Raw genomic sequence first — 22,067 nt, forward strand, 5'->3', positions numbered from 1 at the left:
ATAAAATTAAAGAAAACAGTATATGTTGAGATATGTTTTGTTTTAGCTGGTGTCATTTTTCAATTTCGCACAGTAAAAAAATGTGGTGTGAAGTGAAACAGTATGTGTGTTTGTGTCATAATTGTCTAGAAATTGCAAGTCTATGGACGCCTCCCTACTGAATTCCAAATCTCACACTGAACAGCAGCTGAAATAACAGTGAAATAACAGAGAATGCAAGAGTATATATAGACCATCACATGGGAACATGAAAACAAACTTCAGCTTCCTTTTATTCTTTATGTATTTATATAGCAAGATGTTTGAAAAAGTTCAAATATAATACATTTACTACTTCCCAACATTGTTAACACTTTGCCACACACAAACACAGTGTTTGAGTTTGTGGGGATCTGGTCACCCTAACTGGTACATTTGATGTTTCCAGTTAGCCTATTGGGAATTCAAACACTGAGCAGTAAAAATGTATAATACTCCATGTATTTTGGGGACTTTGAGACCGCCTCGCTAATGCAGTGCTTGAAGGCCAATGAGATTTTAATACTCAAATTACAAGCTGGTGACACAGTTATTTATTCAAACCATGCTACAGCTTTTGGGATACACTGAAGGCTTGTCAGGGAGCCATAAAGGAGATTACAGAGGATGAAGAAAAGTGAAATAATTGTAGACATGTCCCTTCTACAAATCTGTGAAGGATCAGTGTATTTAATAATTCAAACACTCCCCAGCTCCACAGAGGATGGCTGTACCGCTCCTTTAATATGCTTTGGAAAATGTCAAATAAAATCTAAATTTAAAATAGAAAAGAACCTACAAAGCACTGTTCCTTTAATCATGATCAATTTCTTATAAGGAAATATGAATACCATCCATTTTCTGTTATCAACAAGGCAGAGGGAGAGGTAACTGGCAAGAATTCAAGGCCCTAATATATAACAGCGCTTGCATCACTACTGCACCAAAGCCACAGCAACTAAATCTCTGTCACCAAGCTGCTGTGCAACTCTGATAAGATTGTTATCTTATCAGTTGAGTTAGATTTTTGCAAGCCATATGTGCAGAACAATGACGAAAAATGAACTAATCTATTAGTGCTGCAAATATGTCAAGATGTGTTTGCTGCAAATTTGCTGCAATGCCCAGAGCGCTGAATGATTTTCCATTTTAGCATCCTGTTTCACATATTGTAAGAGAAACCATTGGTTTTACTGAACAAGTTAAAAAACGTATTATTCTATTCAGCAGGCAGCAGAAATGTGGGAAAAAAAAAAATCAGAAGGGTCAAGGGAGAGCATCAGATTAACAGAGGGACAGTCAATTGGCACATTGGAATGAACTCTGACAGTGAAAGTGTTCTGTGACTACAAAAAGAATGTGAACAGCTCTATAACTGAAAAAAAGCTTAGATAAAATGGTCCCGGCATAATCATTGAGGTTTTATCATTTAAAGTACTGCACTCATTATTTTGTATTATACACTATTCTCTACACATTACAGTCAGCCATAGACGTTCAATGGCAGTGCTGTCAAGCCAAGGCTGGAAACACAGAAGGCTGGGAAAGAGTTGACAGTTAAAGGTCAGCAACCGTGCAAAAGTAAATAGCCAGATGTGTTAAAAGTTTGTGTTGCGACCTTAAAAGTTTTGGAGCCCACATAAAGGCACTGGCGTCGTGACTTTTATAGTGCAAGGAGGGATTTTAGATGCCCCAAATCACAGTAGAGCCTTCGGGAGGTGTGTCGACATTAATAACTCCAGTGACAGCCCATGGTTCACTTCCAAAACCAGATTTCATTTCATTTGAGAAATGTCTCTCCTCACCTTGCTTTGACTCTAATGGCTTTGACGTCTCAGTGAAATGTCATGGCAGTGACATTTAGGACAGGTAGAGTTTGCCTTCTCAAACTAGACTGGAGACCAATGCAGAACCAAAGGAAATAAGTCTGATTATTATTGTCAGTATTTATAGAGCAAAGGAAGTAATTTTATCTGGCCTGAGCAAGACTAGACTGTCACTGACAATACCCATCATCAGTAACTCACATTATATCTTGTGTGACTGCTATGATTTCAAGTATAGTACTATTTCATTTTGATACATGCATGCAACATTCATCAAAAAGACAAGAAAACAACTAGCTTTAAATACTCACTTCTGCCGTGTTACTAACTTTGCCACCAAATATATTATGAAAGCAAGCTCTTTCCATTCCTTTTCACAAATGGGCCAAGGGCCCTCAGTTTGCACAGGGATGTTAAATGAACCATTTTTTTCAAGTTCAGCACCAGAATTGTTTGTTTAAGACAATAATATGTATGCGCTAAGCTTCAGATGAGTGCTATGTAACAGGTCTCTTGGAGAATGCATCAGGTGATAATAAGGTGCACAGAAGCTGCACAGAAGCATAATGCTGCTATGATGTTTAGTGGAAATGATGCTGTTCTTGGGATGGTGAGGACATGGAGTTCTTTTACTTAACTCTGGGTACTGAGGACACACACTTTGCCACTGGTGTAGCGACTGGCCTGATTTTATTTGGGACAGTTAGCTCTAGAATGCTTCATAGGTCTTCTTCACCTTTTTAAGAGAACTCTGCTGAATGTTTGCTAACTTGGAAATGTCCTTTTATACTAAGAGTTTTTCCACGATAACCAATCATCAAAGGTTGCACACTTCAATTATGAAAGGAGGTCTGTATTCACTTTGATGCTAAATGTTCTTTTACTGTTGTGTCAATAGTGACCACTTAGGCCAGAATATTTTTAATATTACAACGAGATATCTTTTGGAGAAAATAGATTTATCAGAAACATCACAACAAATCAGAGCAAATGATCAAACACTTTGATTTAAACCATTGTATGCTGCAGGGAAGGCTCTGTTCACAGCTATATGTGCTGCAGAGACTTGTCAGACACATATTGAAGGGGTATGGACAACACGCAAGCCATAGGATACTTTTACCAGGCAGGTTAATAAAAGCTAAAAGAAGAGCAAGGTGCTATGGTGGACTAAAAAAAACCCCCAAAAAACAAACAAACAAAAAAAGGAATCAAATCAACACATCCCACGACACCAGCGCACAACAGTTTGCAGAGAGCAGTGGTAACACAATTATTGGGAAACAGAGGGTGAGGCTTTGTCAGAATGTAATGATTGCTTACTTGTGTTGATTGCACATGACAGGTGTTTCTGGGACCTTTTTGCAGCACACATGTAGGCACACACACACACACACACACACACACACACACACACACACACACACACACACACACACACACACACACACAGTGAAAACCTTACAAGTCTAGCTGTGATATAGCTATGAAACTATGTTTTTTTCTTCTAGCTGAAATTAGAAGACAGCTATTTGTAATGTTAAAGATGGACATTGCTACTGTGATGTCACCCATGTGTAAAACTGCTACCTCATTGGCTAACAACCTACCAGTTACAAGTTTCAACCCAGTTAATATAACCTGGACAATCCTGCTGTCTGACAATTACAAAGACCAAAATGACTTGGAATGTAAGTTTTTATTCAGTATGACCTGAAATGAATGATGGTGCCCAGAAACCCAGCAGAGAGGTGTTTACAAAGGTCAGGGCTCAGGGTCTGAGGACTTCAGGTCTTTTTCCAACCACAAGTCTGAGGCACTTTAAACCTACAAGCTGGACCCATCTTTTATAATGTCTATGGTTATATACTCACACATCACTCAACAACAGCAGAGAGAAAATAAGGTATATCAAATAATTTTCTAACATCCCTATGGCTGTTTGCCTTCTCCATATAGAGTTAGCTGAAGTTGTGCTGCCTTTAAATATGACAAAACACAGTGTTATGAGAACTGACAAATGCTGCATCTGTCTTCCCATAGGCTATCATAGTGCACACTGCTATAGTCATTATATTGGCTGCTGCTGCTGTAGAGAGCACACTCATGCTTTGAGGTCACATTTCAGCCAGAAGCATTACCCCGAATTGTCAATCACAGGCAAAGTAATGAACCAGCAATTCATTTTGGGCAGTTTGCCAATCCCAGTTAAATTCACAAATAAGGGAGAAGGGGGATACACAGCAGTGGAAAGCCTATACTTTTAATACTATACAATTTTCAACTTTGATGACTCCCAGTGGCAGGAAGTAGAACAGACAATGAAAATGCATGCCGAAGGACACAAAACAAAGACAAAAAGTTCATTATTTGTTATTCGTGCAATCCAAAATCATGCACAATCATCACGGCAAAGACTGTGCAGTTTAAGCTAGAACTACTAACAGTTTAAAAGGACTGTTCAGTGTGATAGATGTGTATATTTCATTACATTGTTTTAAGGTATTTTAATTTACTGCATCATTAGGATGGTCATGAATTGGCCATGATTGCCTTTTGTCCTGTCTCCCTCCCCTCACCCCGAAGCAGATGGCTGCCCCTCCCTGAGCCTTATTCTGCCAGAGTCTTCTTCCTGTTAAAAGGGAGTTTTCCCTTCCTACTGTCGCCAAAGTGCTTGCTCGTTGATTATTGGGCTTTTCTCTGTATTGCTGTAGGGTCTTTACCTTACAATATAAAGTGCCTTGAAGTGACTGTTGTTGTGATTTTGTGCTAAATAAATACAATTGAATTGAACTAAATATTGTAGGAAAAGGCTTATAAAACATTTCTAGAAACTTATGTACAATGTATTATGTTGAGCTTCACAGCAATTTGAAAATGGCAGTAGGTTATCAGGTTATCATGTGGTTTATGAAATGCTGAAAACTGCAGTTCATTTCCTTTGTGCACACTCCAGTGGTTCAAAGATGAAACAAAATAGACTTGGAGAACAAGAGAGGAGAATGACTGAGGGGAGCTTAGCTTCTGATTCAAGTGAAAGCCTAGTATGTTCATTTCAGAGCATACTAGTCTACTATTCATGATCAAAAAATGTATATAGACTTTTCCATAGTTCAGATGCTGATTTACCACTGATTTAGTTACAGAACATAAGATCCTTCTTTTTGATGTGGGTGCAGTTCTTAAAAACCAGATTGCTTATATTCTGGTGATGAAGGTGGTGACAATTTCAAAATGCAGATACGATCTAGGGGTCATAACTAGTTGGTAAAAGCAAGAAAAGGTACAACGCCAATAAAAAAAAATGCGATATGTAAAATGTAAATAAAGACAAAATGCAATGCCTTACAAATCAGGTAAACCCATATTTTATGAAGAATGTAATGTAAAAAACATAATCAGTGTTTAAACTGAAGAAATGAGTTTGATGGCTGCAGCAAAACATGCCAATATGTGTTGCTGCAATATCAGTTTTTTGTGTTTTTATTTTCTGTGTTAAGAACATTGAGTTTGCATCTCATATAAATAAAATTGTCATTGCCAGTAAGTTGGAACTGGGCTTTGATATAAGATTCGACCTACTCAACAGTCCTGGCTCTTTCTAATAGCCTATTTTTTGTTTCGTGATTCAAAAAATGTTTTTAAACTGATGAAAGGTGTGAGCTGCAGGAAGGCCAGTTAACTCTTCTACTAGGCAGCCAAGGTGTTATAATAGATGCAGTATGCAGTTTAGCATTGCTGAAATATGCAAAACCTGTAAATACCTTTCAGCATTGATGATGCCTTTCCAAATATGCAAACTTATATGCAGGCTTTTGAATTTAGCACTGATAGCAAACCCTCTCCTCTTTAGTCCAGACAATGCAGTGTTCATGTTTTCCAAAAAGAATTTCAAATTTTGATTCATCTGACCACAGAACAGTTTTACACTTTGCCTTAAGCCATTTCCAATAAACTTTGGCCAAAAGAACTCGGCAGTGGTTTTGGATTATGTTCATATATGACTTCTTTTTTGCACGATGGAGCTTTAACTTGCATTTGTGGATGGCTGTCTATGAACTGTGTTTACAGAAAATGGTTTCTGTAGCTCATGCAGTGATTTCCATCATGCCTGTTTTCAATGCAGTGCTGTCTAAGGGCCCAAAAATTACAGGCATGCCACAGGAACATCTCCAGATGTTCAGGATCTTTTCATTATATTATGAAGATGAAAGTCTTTATGATTTTACATTATTCTGAAATTATCTACAATTTGTAGACACAGTTTTTGCAGTTTGGTGTACTTCTGCCCATCTTTACTTCTTTAACACATTTTTTTTTAAAGTTTCCTAATTTCACATCTATTAAAATGTATACTATTTTATATCACCAGTATCTTAATTATTCATTTGTGTCAATAAATTAAACTTTCATAATTTTTCTTTTTTGATTCATCGAGTTATAATTTCTAATAATGATATGGCTGTGAATCTGTGCTCTCCACCAGGATTTCCTAATGATCAATTAGAGAGGGGGGAAATATCCAAATGGAGCTGGAGGAAAATGTCATCAACTCTAATTCATCCTGTCCTCCTGGAACAATGTGGACAGGATGAACTGGAATTAGAATTACTTTTCACACTCAGGACTGGCTGTTCAATTAGTGGGCACTGGCAAAGTCAAATCTAGACTGCTGCCCAGTTGGCACATACAATAGATGTCTGTAATGCTCATACAACATTACATTACATTAGTTTTAACATTATTAATGCTGTGGTTTAGTCCAAGTGCAATATTAAATTCGAAATAGTAAAAAGATAACATATTGAAGGCTGAAACTGAGAAATTTCCAGAGATATTCTGTAGATCAACACGGTGTCTTAGTCTGGATTCCCAGGCCAGCATACATAGTGTCGGGAATCAATCAATGCAGAGCAGTGAAACAAACCACGGAGGTCCCAGAAGAGTGCAATCAAACGGTGAGTTTATTACAAACACAGGAGAAGAGATATCAGCATATATCTTCCAACAAAAATACACTTGACGCTGAGTTTTTATAGCATAGGGGATCAATCCTGCACGCCGTCAATTACAGATTAAAAATACATTGTTTACAGTCAATGGTACATCTTGTACATCTTTAATGGCTATAAACAGACATAAAACTTCTCTCCTTTTCTGTAACACCTTTGATACAAGGCAATAAATTTCAAGCTTCATGGTCTCCAATCCAAGGCTAATTATTGACCCAGTCATCAGTCACTAAGTAGACTAAAATGCAACAGGTTACAAAAGAAGCAGAATACATTTGGGCCTTCGATCAAGCCTGTTATTAGATTTATGTGTATATGTAAGCATGCATGCAGTCAACCTATGTTCTCATCTACCCTCAGCATGTATCACCTGGACAGTCGCACCAGTGAAGCTTAAGAGTTTTTGGATGGAACATCAACTCCAAATAAGCACAAATATGCAATGTGTATAGATTGATCATAACTAAACCTGTAAGTAAAAGAAAAGGTCAATGTGATGACAAACATCTTCAATACAATATGAACCCTGTGAAAAATATTACTAATAGAATAATGCTGTAAAATATGTTATTAATGCAACTATAATAATGCAGGTTATATGGCAGCAATAAAATAATTTCTGAATCTCCACAATAGGTTAAATGCTATCATATCAAAAAGTATTATACAGCATTGGAATTAAAAAAATAATGAAAACATAGAGCATACACACCAGTCAAATTACAGCTTACATCCATGATATGACCTTTACTACACAACCGATTTTCAGTGGATAAGCAATCATTACAGTTTGAAGGTAGGCACCCAAGGTTGTTCTCGCCAATTCAGTGAATTTGTTCTTTTTGAATGTTAATACATTTTTTCACCAAATTTAAAGAACTTCCCTAAAAGCAGTCAAACACAATGACCCTGTCTACAGCTGTTGGCTAAAAACCACATTTGATACCCCTCTCCTGGTCATCAGAAACCAGAGAGAGCTGCAACTAGCTATTGCAGTGATATCACTTGTGGTTTGCATTAATTGCATCTGGGCATGGAGCTGGAGTGCAGGTGCCAATGAGGGTTCCACTTTCACTGAGATGCAAGTGTATCGGCACTACATTCTTTTAGAGAAAGCAAGAGAGGCAATGCTTGTCCCAGGAAATCCAAAGATAGACACCAGTTAAAGCATACTGTACCATCTCAAACAGCACTCTGTCGAACAAGCTTTTCTCATTGCCTGTTTTCACCATGTTTTAAATTACTGCCATCTTGTGGCCACAGTTAGCTATTGTCAGAAGCAAGTTTAATCCTGCTTGCCTGTTATTACACAGGCAAGCAGTATTAACATCTGTAGTGCGTCTTGATTTCATGGTTGTATCCATGTCCCATTAACAATGACATGAGCTTGGCAAGCTGACAGGCCAGCGGCTTTCCTTTTCTAATTAACTGTCTTTGTTTGTCTTTCTGTAAAGGTCATTGAGTGCCACTGCATTGATACCAATCCAAGTTTGGGAGTCTTTGCAGGCATGTCCTTCTATAGTGATTTGTGTGTGAGTGCATAATGAGTGTATTCCTCTGCTGGCTTGATGTGAGGAATATAACAGGTTCTGAATATTATGATTCTGCTGGATTTTAGCAGCATTACATTTTGATGATTTGGTCTTATCCTGGGTTCCTCAAAGCAGTTGTTGAATTAGTTGTCATAGCAACATAAAAGGTCAGAGCTGCACACATAAAATGGCAGGACATAAATGCCTAACCAAGGTGCTCTGTTCTCGCAAAAGGAGCCCGTTGCAACGGGTCCAGTTTTTGTAAGAAAAGCACTTCTATTAAATCAAAAGGTGTACTTAAAGACAAGGCTTTGTATCCAGAACCTTAGTTTTTAAACTTCTGCAATGCTGTTTGTATAAGCAAGTGTAGTTTCACCTCAGAGAAACTAGGGATTCATAACCTTTGGAAGGCTGCAAAATAACAACCAAAATGTAATTCAAAAAAGAAGAAGCAGATTTTCTTTTTCTGTCTTTTGTGTGAAACTATTTGAAACTATTTAACCCAGATCATGCTCTAAGATCTTATTTTAGATTTGGTAGGACAGTAATGTCCAAACATGGATGAACTAATTGCCTAATTGCACACTGGATGAGAAGGCGCAGATAGAAATGGACTGTTAGGTCGTAGGCGGAGATGAAGATCCACTGGCTTGGTTGAAAATGCATGAAAAATGTTTCCCATTGATGTGAGGAGATCTGTTGAAATAGCACTATTATTTATTTCTGTTGTCTGCTGTTGTTAGCTTCAACCAACATTATTAGCAAACTTACTCATGGGCAAATAAATAAATAAATCGCCCTTGTAAAAATGATCGACGGTAGCCTCAGCCTATCGTTGATATATTCATCCAATCGCCCAACCTTATAGGACAGTTTAAACAAGTGGCAAATCAAGCATCTCCAAGTTTAAATACATAGTGCCATGCATTAGTGCCCAACATTGCTGTAGTCACAAGTCTTTATTGCAAATTCATAGGCACTATATGTGTTGCAGCAAAGCAATGGGGATGAATGAGGATAAATCCTCTCATCTTTGGAATGTTTGTGTAACAGGATTAGGGACATTTTATTAAACTGGTCAGCATTAACAATTGATTACTGTGGGAAGTCACCAGTAAAAATGAATATTTTCACTTCCTTATAAAGTGCCTATAAATAAATAAAATTGAAATGAACCATTATAAAGTAGCAGCATCAATCAGAAGCTGTAGGTCTAAAATCAAAAATATCTACTATTACATTATTAACATTAGACAATCTATTGTGTCTACTATCTGATTTATTTGGAATCAGTAGATGGGACTGAGGCATTAGAGTAAACAGTCCGCTACACTGGGAGTCATTGGTTCAATCACTGGCTTCTCCAATCCTGGAAAAGAGTTGAACTCTACATTTATCACAGCATCATTCACAGCAAATATGTCACAGCTAAATTGTATCAGGACTTAAAATGCAACATTCATCAGTATCACCTATTAAAATGGATGAGTCATAGGATACAGTGTCACAAATAAAATTAAATTAACCAGGATTAATTGGGAACAATTACACTAGAAAACTGGTTAAAGTAGCTTTTTGTGTTGACATTTTTGTAATGACATTTAAAACTTGAGTATTAAAATGTCAAAAGTGAAGCATCTCCCTATTTTATCTCGGTATTACTTGGAATACTGAGATAAATGAATGAATAAATGAATGATAAATTTGGTTGAACAGTATGTTTGTTGACTTTTGTAAGTCAAGGGCACTCTCCACTTTTACAAGGACATATCAGCTGCCTAATGCCTGTTGAGAAATGGGTGACAGGAAATGAATTTATGAGAACACTTTAGAGCAAATTAAATCGGGACAGGTACAGCTGTGCGAACCACAAACAGTTTTTGTCCTTGCCATATATTGATGACATTAGGATTTACCAGCAAAATTCTAAGTAGAAAACACACCCATCAGCTGCTTCACTCAGGCTCTGGGTACTCAAATTAAATTTGTTTTTGACGTGGATGATATCAGATTATAGTCTGAACAGTTTCCACTTCTGAACTGAGCAACATGTACAGAAGCTAAAGTTAAACAGAGGAGCCATCAAAGTCGTACTTTCTTTTAGAAGCTGATGGGCCGTATTGCTATATCTGCCTCTCTACAGTACTGTCAGACACTCAGGTCAGATGAGTGCCATTCATTCACAATAATGTATCGCGCCACCATTAAGCAAGTACCTCACTGTGAACTTATTTTTTTTAATTTATGCAGCATTTTAATAGCACTTTCATAGCATTTTCGGCAGGTGGGCAGATGGCATGGACACGCAAGTTTGTAAATATGATAACTGGAGAATGAGCTCATGTAGGCTTTTGAAATTCATCCCATAGGTGCATCTACTAAAAATCTTGGACAAGCTCAGATTTCAGTGAACTTGAACTCAGTGTCAAAGTCTGAAGACAACTTTTCTGAAAATCATGTAGGATATTCAAATTTATATTTTCAAATCTATATTAGAGGTGCATCCACTTGGAGGCTGAACAGAAGCACTGGCGTTCACCACTACTTTTTGTCACAGTCTTAGTCCTGCGACGGACTTAGTCCAGCTCAAACCTCTTTGGGTCGATCTACTTAGTTCTTGAATTAAATGTGATTTTTAGATTGAGCTGATGCACTTCAGGTACGGCAAATAGGGGCACTTGTATCCGTAGCTGAAGATAGTTGCTCTAAAGTCCTTATTAGCTGGATGCAAAGTACAGATTGTCTGACAGATCTGATTTCTTATTACTACAACTGATTTTTTTAGGCCTTTTTAAGATATATGTGTGTGTGTGTGTGTGTGTGTGTGTGTGTGTGTGTGTGTGAGAGAGAGAGAGAGAGTATCGTCAGACCCATTAAGTAGAGAAAAGCTGATCTTTTAAATGAAAGGTTATGTTCTTTTTTTGTGGATGCTCATTGTCATGTTGTCTGGTTCAAAGTGCAATTCTCTTACTTTAAAAGCAAAGATTTTTAGTTCATCACATTTGCCCACTAGGCACCCACTAGACAGTGCTACTGTATAATGGCTACGATGAAGACTAGCTCACAAAGATGCTGTTATCTTTTCAGTGGAGTCAAGCATTAAAATCTTCCTGAGGAATTTGTGGTCATTTCTTGAATTCTTTTGGCTTATTATGTGGATTTACCATAAGCCTTCCTGCACCCTTCCTTCAAGCAAAGGATAACAGGACATGTACAGAATGCCTTAATTTCTAATCTTACTTTAACAACTGTTGATATTGGTATTATTAAAACGACTGATCTCTTTTTTAACCTTTACCTCATTTAGAATAAGCCAGACTTCCCTGGATTTTCTTTGACAGAGTTTTGGTGACCTCTGCAGGTTGAACTCTTATTCTGTGTCCTTTTGGAGAATGATGCCATTAGTCATGTTCTTCTTTAGCAAGGTGTTACTAATTGAGTTACCATTTAAATAAGGTATAAATTAGGACATGAAATTTTCCATTTCAATGAATCTTTCATGGCCTTATCTCAACACATGGCTGTAATTTACTTGGCTGTCAGAGAAGATTAAAATGCACATCTGATGCAACCTTGTTTTCATCCCTGCACTAAACATATTTTCTGCATCTAGCCCATCCTTATTAGAAGTAGTATGTGGCTACCATCGCCTAGAGTTGTTACCATAACCGAGAGTTTTTACTGTGCAAAAGCCTTGAACATCCCTCATTTCTTTACATTTTGCGTCTGTACAGTTCTAAAGAGTTTGAAAAGTTGATATTTGGTATGACCACTTTTATTCTTCAGCACAGCCTGAACTCATTTTTGCATTGGTTTTGACACCACTAGCTAAAATAATACAGATGCTGTTAATCTGCTGTAGATGTTTTTTTAAGGCCTGCCACTTCTTCTTCAGTCCTCCACTCATCCAAGCTCCTCAGATGTTTTTAAGGTCACACTGCGCACTATTTCAGGATATGTCGAGTGAGTTAATAGCTCTTGTCGGTGCAAACATACATTATTGTGCCTCATAAACAGTGTTGTCTTTGACATTTTCCATAAGCTTGATAACAAATGATAACGTGTTATCGTATGTGTTTTACTTTGTTATGCTGGTAACAAAGTGCCTACAGATACAATTTAAAATGGGTTCTTTGCTAAGTTGTTATGTTATGTGTACTCAAGGGGTGAATCAATGTTTTGTCAACACTGATTCATCTCTTGAGTTAGGTGCTTTTTATGCTTGAATGATTCATAGTTCAGTGTTAAGTGGCTTAACAAACCATTAAAAAAAGAAAAAGATCCTCTGAAAATGGTCATAAACAAAGCTGGATTCAAAATATGCAAAATTTATCTTATTGAATAAAATAAATATTTGCAATGTTTACCTTTTAGACAGTTAAAAAGGGTGATAAATCACAATATATGCCATTCAGCATACATTATTGCAATAAAATCGTATCGTGAGTGAACTACTGTCATAATTTTCTGTCTTGGGTACGAATTGTGCTTAGGTATCAATGGTGTCTGTTGATTCCAACCTCTAATTTCTTTTACCACATGTTTGCTGTCTACTTCATCTGATGGATAACAGCAAATTTACGGTGTCCATGGAGGATGAACGCTCTTGGAGCACCAGTATGCCCTCCACATTTGTAGTTTACAAGCTCACAAATATTTGACATGCAGTTTACAATCCTCTACACAGCTTTTTCACCACCAGTAGGTCAAAGTTATATTTGACCTTTTTGGAAAATATTTGCTGTTGTAGAGCTAATAACATTTCTATGTTCCTTGCTGGTGGTTTGCTCTTTCCTACAACATGCTACCTTTCTAACTGTAAGCATGTTAGAGCGTCAGCAAGCATTTAGCGCCAGTGCACCCTCACATCTAGCACGACTGTAAACTCTTGATCTTGGCACTAAGCTACATAATACTTTACAGATACCTAAAGCTACAACAACAACAAGCTTAGAAACTTACAAACTCATAAATACAAAAAGTACTATAGCCACACGTTCCTTGAACTTAATTGATTAAACTTGTACTGTTGACAGTTTTCCACTTGATGGCAGCATTGCGACTTTAGAGACACTAAAAGTGCAACATTAATGGCATCATTTAAGTTTACATGCTAATACTGTAATAAACTTCATCTAATAATCTGTAATGCTGTGAAGTGAAAAAACTTTATTGTTATAAATATTACTGCATGTATTCCTGTATTAACCAATACAATTATGTCTATGTGTCTGGTTCTAACCAGGTTGTGTGTTTAGATACCTTAACAGACAAAACAGACTTAATCAGTGAAGTGTTACTTCTTTCTGTATATTTTCATTTAATATAATTAATTACTTTGACTGTTATACCTTTAGCATGTGAACTTGTTTAGGTCGTTTAATTTTTCTATAATTTCTCTATACTTTCACCTGAGCACCTTTCCGATTCACACAATCAGACAATAATGCTATAACACATGCAAAAGTTCCAAGATGGTTTTGAAACCTTAAGGAGTGCTCATTTAGTTATTTCCTGTTGACTTGCTTTTGAAGAGTGGCTTTTTGCTTCTCCCAGATTAAAATTCAAAGAGGAGGAAAAAAAACTAATTGGAGAAGAAAAACAAAAATAGCCCTGCATAGCCAGCCAGGAGGTACACAGCACCATTTGTGTTTCATTATTTATGGTGAACCCATACACTTAAAAAAAAAAAGACATGTTCTTTCTTAGAATTATGCACAGCCTGTAGTGGAGTTGCAATGCTTCACTGCGTACTAAATTGACAATTCCCCCTGTAGCTGTGCATTGTTCTCAAGCACATCATGCCAGGGCCCATTTTGATGACATCATCACTGCTGTCACTCTCATTGTGGACTGACCCCCCCAAGTAAATGGGTGTCACGGATTGTTGCACACCCATATCTGGTCGTCCATTGCCCAGCACAGCAGTAGTCCCTGCGGTGTTGGTTTGCCGCAGCAGATTATACGTGACGACTTCATCTTAATCACATTCAGTTTCATTTTATTTTATCTGTACAGCGGCACTAGCTGTGAAGCACTCCACATGTGAGTGCACACAAGTCTCTCACACAAGCAGAGGCCTTCACACACAGGGACAGAAAAACACACACACAAGCGCACACACAAGAAAGTGCTTTTGTTTAATTATCTATGGAAAACTTTCTGCCCTCATGCTTAACAATACTTTCAAAGAAGTAAACTAAAACCTACGCAGAGGGTTTTAGTTTTTAACGTATCTGCAGTCACACCAGCCTACAAAGCCACGCTGGTGGCACTGGTGAAAAAAATGTTTTTACTTGACCACAAAAAAGAAATTGATGGGAAAGAGTACTAGCTAGGAGTTAATAGAATACTAAACTTCACCACTTGTGAATAATGTTAGGTAAAGAAAAAACATAATAGCAAAGTTTGCAAATCTTTATATGTAGTATTCTCATTTTATCAGCCAGTCGAGTGGAGGTTATCAGTCGTATGACCAGTGGAAGCCCTCCTCTACATTATGACCAACTCAGAAACTGTCATTAGCCACTGTAATTACTGATAAACAGAAAACATCACAAGCTATATGGTAGACATGATCTACATCTAAAAACCCCAGTGATACATATTACAAAGCTAGTGTTGTATATATGCTTAACTCTTGTTGTTCTTTAAATGTGTAATTCCAATCAAGCTGACAGATTTCGGTGTCTAAAGTAGCTACATATATGTGATATGTACAGTGGGGGGAATAATTATTTGATCCCCTCCTGAATTTGTAAGTTTGCTCAGTTACTTGTAGCGTATTTCGGCCTTGTGCAGGTCTACAATCTCAACCCTGACATCCTCTGACAGATCTTTGGTTTCATCCATGGTGTGGGAGAAGCTTGAATGGAAGAAACTGATTCTGTGGACTATACACTGTGGAGTTGAGATTAGGAGTATCTGTAGTTAATTGACCGATTGTAATTTGTGAGCCACATGGACAGCCAGTCTGTAAAGTCTGTAACTTTTATGTTTTCTCGTTTGATTAAAATGACCATAAAAATTAGAGACTGTTCACTTCTATGTAACTGAACAAACTTACAAATTCAGCAGGGACCAAATCATTTCCCCCAGTGTACGGGACTAATAATGCACATCGAAGCGACATAGCATTGCAAACACGTGACATTTCACTGCTATTGTTGTTGTAAGTTCACCTATTCTTTATACTTTAGATAGGATATCATACAAACAAATCATATTTATATTGCACCATATGTATTGTATATAATCTACTTTGTTTAAAGTCATAGCACTGAAATAGAAGTACCTCAGCAACCTCAAAGAAGAGAATGTATGTGCAAATCCAGTCACTGCTTTAATTCTACTTAACGTTTTCATACTGAAAACAGGACAAGAACTAATCAAACCACAGTAACACATAAGCTTTGCACATTTCACTTTATGTTGCTGCATTTAACTTGTGCTATTCTAAGGTGTCAGACATATTCATATTCGTACAAGTGCATTGATATAAATGCAGCTAAACTTGTATTTTTGTCACTTTAATTGTATGTATTTTTTGTAAAATTAATATTAAGAGTAAAATAACTATTAAAACAAACAACAAGGGACATGATTGGCATGTTTTCAACTGCACAGTAAGAATGCAGCAGACCCACTTCTTTATGCTGCACTGACTCTAAGACTGTGGATTAAATACAAAGACAGAAACACTACTTGTCGTTGTCCCACCGCTGTGGTGGTGAACAAAGCTCCGAATATACAGCAAGACTAGTCTGTGCCAAAGTGAGCCGGGACTCTTCAATGGACTTTGAGCACTTTTGACCTTGCTCTGACTCCAGACACACACTCAGAGAAACATGGTTTTCTCAGACGTGGCAGCGGGCCAAAATAAATAACCTGCCCTCAGAGTGTCGGCCGAACCGCAAGAAATTCAAAACCAGGACCCGGCCCAGCGGCACTCACTCACAGGGCTATCAGCGAATGACTTGCTGAAATTTTAATTGTCCGAATGCATCATGTGGTTTGGAAACAAAATCAAATCAGGACGGATCATCCTTCCCCTTTGACACTCATCCAAAGGAGAGTAGCATTTTTGATTAGGGTTTCATTTATTTATTTTAGGTGGCTCTGATTTCAAGGTTGGGTTACACCAACTTGGGGGACAAACAGATGACATTGTATGGATAGGTAATTCAAGAGTCTGCATGCTTCGATCCTCACAGATAAGAGGGAGATAAGAGACAGGTGTCTTGTAGAATAGAGGACATCCATCTAGAAACTCAATCGCCAAAGCTCAGTCAAAAATGGCTTCCATGAAATAACGAGAATGATATCAATACCTTCACATAAAGAAGATCAGAGCTGCGTACATGATGCTACATCTTCTATAACTTTTTTCCTTTTTTTGTTTTTAATCAATCCTCATTATCATATAATACATATGTTTACCTACTAATACTGTTTTTGGAAATGAATGTGCGCGACCAAGTGTTTTACTGTCCTTACTACATGACTGCAGACATGTTCCCTCCTGTCCAGTATCACCACTGTATCACTTGTCACTTCACCAGTCAGGTATTACAGCTGTAAATGTGATTAAAGAAATGCTAGAAGCAGACAGCAGACAAGGCAGCTCTTGTTAAGGAAGAGCCGAGTATGTGTGTCGTGGGGCGCTGCCTGACAGTGGAAGCTTTTAAATTTAAACACGATATATGAACAGAAACTCCAAAAATAAGCTGAACACTGCAGCGTAAAACAAAACGTTTGATGCTTCAGATTTGAACTCAAAGAAAGTCTCACATTCTCTTTCTAAAAAGCAAAGCGTGCAGTCATCTGGGTTCTCTTCGGGTTGCTGAAAGTGCATCTTTAAACGCACTGGAAGTCAGGGTGAGGGATGGGATGGCACGATGGTGAGCAAATATTGGAAAAAAGGTGATGAACAGCTCCGACATTCGAGGTAAGGACATATGGTGTGGAGAAAAAAAAAATCAATGATATTCTACTCAGCATCCAGCGAGGGCCAAATGAAGTGAGACCTTATGCAGAGTGACTTGATTTTTCTTTTCCTTTTGGAGCAGGTTCATACCAAGCTCTATTTTAGCCCAAGTGATAACAGGTAAAATATTTAATGACTTAAATAAATGTTAAAATCTAAGAAATATGCTCAATCATTAAAATCATGCTTTAGATTATGATAAATTTATGACAGAGACCCTTGGAGATTGAGCACTGTGGTGGATTTTAATGTGCCAACCTCTCAGGTTATTAATAGTTGTCCAGGACATTAATAATCGGACAGTAAATATTCATTGCGAGCCTCCATATCATGGCATAAAGGCTATGTCTGGCTGATTAAAAATGCATAAGGTGTAATGGGGCTTTATGAATAACTTAGAAGATGCATCTCACATGCTGGAGAATGGTGAAAGAACAGAAAAGGTATACAATATGACATTGTTAATGTACAACATAGTGTACGTAATAGCAAAGGAAAAGCAAACAATTTCATTCTGAATGTTGTAAAAAAAAAAGCATGGCTGAATCAATACTGGAAGGTCTTCACAAACAAAACAACATCACTTCTTATTTTAATACTACGCATGTTTAATGCACATGCTACCTAATGTTAAATGACAGGGTTTTAGAACTGATCCAACTGCATTACATTTGTCTTTATTCATAATGTCTCATCATCCACTTGTACTGTACGCGACCAGTAGATGTCAGTTTTGTATAAGAGAAGGTGTTCGTGGCGGCTACCTCACCTCTGAGACCAGCTACAGTTACCGTTTTTCATTTGGAGCATCCTACCACAATGTAACCGTGGTTACTGCACAGATTACAATATGAGTTTATGCTGATTATTAAGTTATTATTAATTTAAATAAATTAACTGGAATATTACTATATATGTAACTTTTAGGTTACTTATTACTGCCTATTGTAAGAGGTCATTTTGGTTCCTCCGTGTTCATGATGGAACTTTTCAGAGTGTTACAGTTAACAGTGGGTAAGAACAGATGAGCGCACACTGTGCTGCTGGGTTGGTGTTTGTTCTAAAAGATAAAGACAGTTGTTGCCTGGCAAAGAAATAAGGTTTGCAACTATAACGTGCAAACTGATGTTTATAGATTTGTCTCACACATAAAAAAACGTAAAAAATATCCACATAAGTAGGTCAGCACATATTTTATCTGTGTGACAATTGTATTGTATTGGTATTGTATTTTTACTCTTGCTGAAAATGTTGTTTGGGGCAACTTCATTGGCTCCTAATCGAGTCTAAGGCCTCATCTCAATCACTCCAAGTTTGCCATATATTTCACTATCCATGATATACTGTATTATTTATTCTTTGAGATTTTATTGAGTGTTTGAACCAACGGTCTATTCATACAGTGCCCTCATAAATTCAGTGTCAGAAAGTTTAACATGACATTTGCGTAGTTTCTAACAGTCATAAAAATTATATGACACATTAAATAGCTTTACAAGTCTTGATACGTCCGTATTTGTTCTGTAAGTACACATATGACAAGTTAAAACACTGTCCCCTGTGTTGTTCAGAGAACTTCCTCTGCTACTACTAGTGAACATGAAACAGACATTGCCTGAGAATAAACTGCTCCACTCATCTCTGTAAGACATGCTCTTCTTGGACACACAGTATTGCTTCTAAAATAAATTACTTGCCCACATTTGAAATTAAAGAAGTTTTCTTGTCTTCTTGTTGATGTTTGGATGATGCTACCATCCAAAAATTAACTTTTTCTAGGGATGGCCTTGCTTATTTTAGTGAGACATTGCTAAACCGCATATTATTTGTTTCATAAGAGCATGACACTAAACGGGCTTGTCTTCTGCTTACACTGACTGGTGTTTTATGAAGCAAAATGCATAAAAATATAAAGCATGAAATCCTATGATAAACTGAAAACATTATTCAGGTTTCCTAGTGCTAGTGAGAACCGTCAAACATGTTCTGGTTGTTTGACGGGGACGTGCACCTGTCCCACCATCCTGGAAACTTTTAAAAATTTCCAATTGCAATTTACATGATATGCACATCAGCGCATTCTGTCATTAGTTACACTTTACACTGCGGTGTAACATAAAAAAATGTACTGTGTATAGGAAATACATAAACCATGGTGTGATATGTTGAGAAAACTCTGCCTACTTCAAGAAAACAAACAAACAAACAAACAAACAAAAAAGCTCTCATAGATTCACAAAAACATCCATATTTTCAGTTTTTTAAATACCTTTTCTTAGTTGTTTGTTAGCAAAACTGAATAGAAACAATCTTGGTTGTTCTGACAAGACCCCACTAGGACTTTGTCACCTTCACTGAGTGCAGTAATGTGTTCATGTTTGTTTTTAGATAATCTTTTCACGAACATTACAAATGTTCCACGGTCAAACTAGTTTTGCTCCACAAAGGTATTGCTATATCCACTTTGACATGCTAACCATAATGACTGTAACTGTAGAGATAAATTCAGGCTTCGGTTTTAAAAGGAAGACTCTCAGATATATCTGCTTTTTTGGTCTTAAAAACCAATCGGCAGCAGAAAATGTCCATTGTTTGTCCATAAACAATTCCATGGATCCCTGTATTTTATCTGTAAGTAGTACTCAGCCCCATGTAATGCTAGCAACTTGTGTTTTGAGTGATATTATTTGTATCCTACCTATAGATAAATTACAGATACTTATGTATTAGCGGAAATTGTACACAAATACGTGTGATGAATATAGATGAGCTAATGCTCAGTTTAATGCCATTCTTAGTTTGGACCTCCAATATTGCTTGCACTGTCTGTCTGGATGCTATATTGTGGTTACATTCCACTGAGGCAATAAAAATGATATAATGTTATGGGATAATGTATCAGGGGCAGCACTCAATTTTGTATCTTAAAACATTTCCTAAATAATTTGGGTTACAGCTGACACACTCTCTCTTGGGGATTAAGACTATATGTATACAGCCAAATCTGTTATTGCTTGTCTGGGAGTGTCTGTTGGAGCCAACTGTAGAACCATAGGCTTTCTTTTAACAAAACCAGACTGGTGATGGTGCCAATGAACTGGCAGTAGCACAGCACCACACAACTCCTGGGCCCAAACCTGGAACCATTGACGTCAGTAGCTATGGGAGGAACTGCTGGAAAGATTTCACAGGCAACATAAGGTCGTTCTTCCTGTTTGTTTCACTCACTATTAGAGGATCTTGAATCGATGACTTTTCTTCCTTGACAGTTCAGCCATCATCATCTTCATCTGTAATGTCAAGTTGCTGTCACATACCTCTATTAGGATTAAATTAAGCAACCAAGATATGATTTTAGCCTGGTGTTTAGCTTTGTTTACTATGTGCCACTTTGTAAGTGAAGCTAAATGTGAAACACTGTATTTTGTCTAAGAAGTGCTGTTTACAAAGACAATAATTTTCCACGCCTTTATTTTTAGCCATTTGTTGCATTTTGATTTATAATGATGAAACTGTTATGCCAACTGATTTTTCTCTCTGCACAATTCCTCATAACAAGTTTAACTCTTTACTTTTTTCAATATAACGCACCTCTGCTCTTTTTTGATTGCACAGAAATATAGTTAATGATCCGTCTGAGTTTATGTCAGCAACCACTGGTTTAGATTTAAGAAGTCAGTTCGTAAATGTGAGCTTACTTTCTTTGCCAAACCTTGAGTGATATTTCTGCAATAGGTGGTCTGTTTACCTAGTAACGTTTAGTATCCCCACAATGTTTTCTTTTTGGCAATTCTTAATTTAACATAATTCATCCATAATTGGCTTCAACGCCCCTTCCCTTTTGTCTTCAAGCTTTTTTTCTATCACCTAGCATCCCTGGGGCTCAGCAGAGATGTTATATCTGTGCTGCACACTGCGGACACTCATAGAGCCCCGGAGCAAATGAGTGGACATATATATCACTTGACTGTGTGTCAGGACGATTACTGGATAAAGATCACAATATGACACTTTTCCTTTTCTGTGCTGGCTCAGTGAACAGAAGGAAAGCTCCTGCAGCTCAGCATGCCCCTGTCCAGGATATTGATCACATTTCTCAGACCTAAGACCTCTCAAGCTTGTCAGGGGAAAATCATTCTGCTTTTTTTTTCTTACCTTGAAAGAAAGCACACTAATTCTCTCTCTTTCTTGAGAAGATGGTGATGTTGTTCTTGCAGTCAAATATTTGATGAGCCAGCCTTTTTTCCATCTCTAAAATGGATCATGTTGATCTGAATACTGTAAAGCGTATGATTGCACTGCACATTAAAAGACAAAGTACTTGGGAGGTGTATTTATATATCTATTCAGACTAAATATATAGATTTAGTCCAAATAAAAGGCAACGGGATTTCCAGATACTACAGTTTTCAGCACGTTTATTTTGAGCTGGGTATCAATACACAAAACAAGAGCTGAGTAGTGCAGGTGGGTTGTACAGTACTATGTCCATGTTAACAAAAGCACTTCCCTCCTAGTTTAAGATGTGTTTTCAGGGGATTTTTTCAGCAAGAGCTTGAGCTCTGGGGAGCAGACGAACGAGACAGTAGGATCAGTTGTTTTTGGCGTTTCCATGCTAACAATAAAAAACAATATCATTAATACGTTTGTTTATCTGCAAATCTTTTACATTCCCCATTGAAAGAGTAATTAG

The sequence above is a fragment of the Oreochromis aureus genome, linkage group 11, assembly GCF_013358895.1.
Source record: "Oreochromis aureus strain Israel breed Guangdong linkage group 11, ZZ_aureus, whole genome shotgun sequence".
In the NCBI taxonomy this organism is placed as follows: Eukaryota; Metazoa; Chordata; class Actinopteri; order Cichliformes; family Cichlidae; genus Oreochromis; species Oreochromis aureus.